At 46.3% G+C, this 2244-nt stretch overlaps 1 non-coding gene across 1 annotated transcript; it reads right to left on the bottom strand.

Annotated features, from left to right (window-relative positions):
• Positions 1–1202: 1202 nt before the first annotated feature.
• LOC116087895 lies at positions 1203–1331 on the bottom strand. The gene has a single exon (XR_004117684.1). It is a non-coding gene; the product is annotated as a small nucleolar RNA SNORA17 (small nucleolar RNA).
• Positions 1332–2244: the final 913 nt, after the last annotated feature.

Raw genomic sequence — 2244 nt, 5'->3', positions numbered from 1 at the left:
TGGTGCCAGACTCCTCTACCCCTGCAAGGGATATGAGTCTCGCCCCAGCTAGCTGGAATAAAAAGCCTCTTGCAGATTGCATCAAGTCGGTGTCTTGGTGGTGTGTGGGGTCGTTGCTCCTGGGATTTGAGTGTGGGGGTCCCTCCAGGAATCTCACATTTACACCCTTGGGATGACTTGCCTGCCCTACCCAACCCCCATGGTCAGCTCTTCTGAGTGCTACAGCTGGTGAGGGACAGGGCCAACTCTCTTGCTCTCGTGACCCCAGGGCCAGGTCTACCCATTGCTGCAGGTTGTGAGGAACAAAGGGGGACAAGTCTATCTCTTCCTTATCTATTCCACTGCATGAGAGATCAGTGGTTAAGGCAAGGTCTACCAAGCTTGTAACCTCTGTGGTTGGCTCACCCACTATTCCCAGAATGTATGGGACCACTCTCCGGAGTACTGGCTAGGGGCAGGGCCAGCTCTGTTCTCATACCCGTAGGACCAGCTCTCCCACAATGCCCAGGTAAGGACTAGTGTCAGCTCTTCACAGTCCTTAGACATTAGGATGTTCCCTGGCAGTAGCCCAGACCAGGGGCATCTGCCTGGCCTTTGGAGGTAACAGATCCCTAATGTTATAGGGCCATGGACCCCAATGTGTCCCCCAGTGGCAGTATAGGCCAGGACCCACCATGGTCTCAGGTGGCATCACCAGCAACAAATATTAGGCAGTTCCTCACTACCATTGAGTGTTACTGATTGAGTCTCCAGTTCTGCCTCTCTTCATTGTGTCCATATCCTTCTGTTTTCTTTTTCTCTTCCATTTCTCTACTACTTCTCATCTTAGAGGTACCTGGGGTCTCTGAGTGTCTGGGTCTATCTCAGGAGTGGTCTCAGGAGTGCTATGCCCTGCCCATGCATCATGGCACTGGGCAGGGGTCATCTCAGCTATGGTCTATTCCTATGCTGTACCCAACTGGTGGTCATCTCAGGCTAGCTCCCTGTCCAGGCTGCATGACAGCAGTCATGTGATCCTCTCAGGCTTGTTCCTCACTTAGCCCACCTGAGTGGTCTCATGTGAAGATCATCTGTCTCAGACTCACTCTTACCCCGGTGGACTTTAGTCCCAGGCAGGGCTCTTCCAGTCTCCAGCTTTCTCCCAGTGTTAGGAGGGTCAGGGCTTGTATCGTGCTGGACTGGAGGTTGTCTCAGGCTTCGCTTTTTTCAGGGACATTGTTCAGATGTCCATAGGTCAGAACACTGAGCATAGACATAGCCTTTCTCTTCTCTGCCACCTACTTTCACACATGTGACACATCAGCCACACCTGCAATGCCTCTAGGGGCAGTTAATTTTTTACTTTTTTAAAAACCTACTTTGTGATGTGGTTTTCAGTTCATTTATCTAATACAGACATGTCTTGGACATGGCCCTTGGTTTCTCCCATTCTTTCATGCTTGTCTAAGTTCATTTTCACTTTGTGGTGTTTTTCTCCCATCTCTCTAGCCACCAGTAACTACAGGAAAATAATTTCTAGAGCCATAGGCTCTCAGATATGGGAGTCGGGGGGGGTGAGTCTTTCTACAGGTTTACTTTCTTTTCCTTTCCTTCTTTTTTGTTTGTGTTGAAAGGCCAAGCTTGTTTATTGGTAGAGATGATGTCATCCATTATAAACTTATAAAGGTTCTAGTTGCTATTCAAAATTCTGAGAACACACAGACTGGTAGAAGCAGCTAGCTATTCTCAGCATGTCCTTTATACCTAGCGTGGAAAGTACAACCTTTCCCCTTTCAGGTCTTAGCCGTTTAGCACTGTGATCACAACCTGAAGTCAACTCTAGGGCTCAGATGTCCTTGTTTTATAACTTTACTTCCACTGCTTGATTGGCATGTAAAATCCTGCTGTAGACTATGGAGTGCTGTGCTGGCCAATCAGATACAGTTTTTAAACTGCATCTCAGAGAACTGTCACTTATTTGGAATAGGTAGTATGGAGATTGAGTTTGGAGAATGTGTCAGAATTCTCAAATCCATCATCTTAAAGGATATGTGTTGGTCTAGTTCATGCCTGAGTTTATAGCAGATGTTTAATGAAAACATCAGATTTGAATAGAATAACTAGAATGATCTCTTATTATTTTCTTTCTTTTTCTCATTTGCTTTTATGTTTACAATTTTCTTTTCTATAAAGTAGGTAGCATGGTGTTTTGGCATGCATATTTTGTTTAGTATGCATATGAACTCTACCACGCCCACTTGTCTA

The sequence above is a fragment of the Mastomys coucha genome, unplaced genomic scaffold (assembly GCF_008632895.1).
Source record: "Mastomys coucha isolate ucsf_1 unplaced genomic scaffold, UCSF_Mcou_1 pScaffold13, whole genome shotgun sequence".
Classification (NCBI taxonomy): Eukaryota; Metazoa; Chordata; class Mammalia; order Rodentia; family Muridae; genus Mastomys; species Mastomys coucha.
The sequence above is the reverse complement of the archived record's forward strand: the minus strand, read 5'-3'. Positions and strand labels throughout refer to the sequence as shown.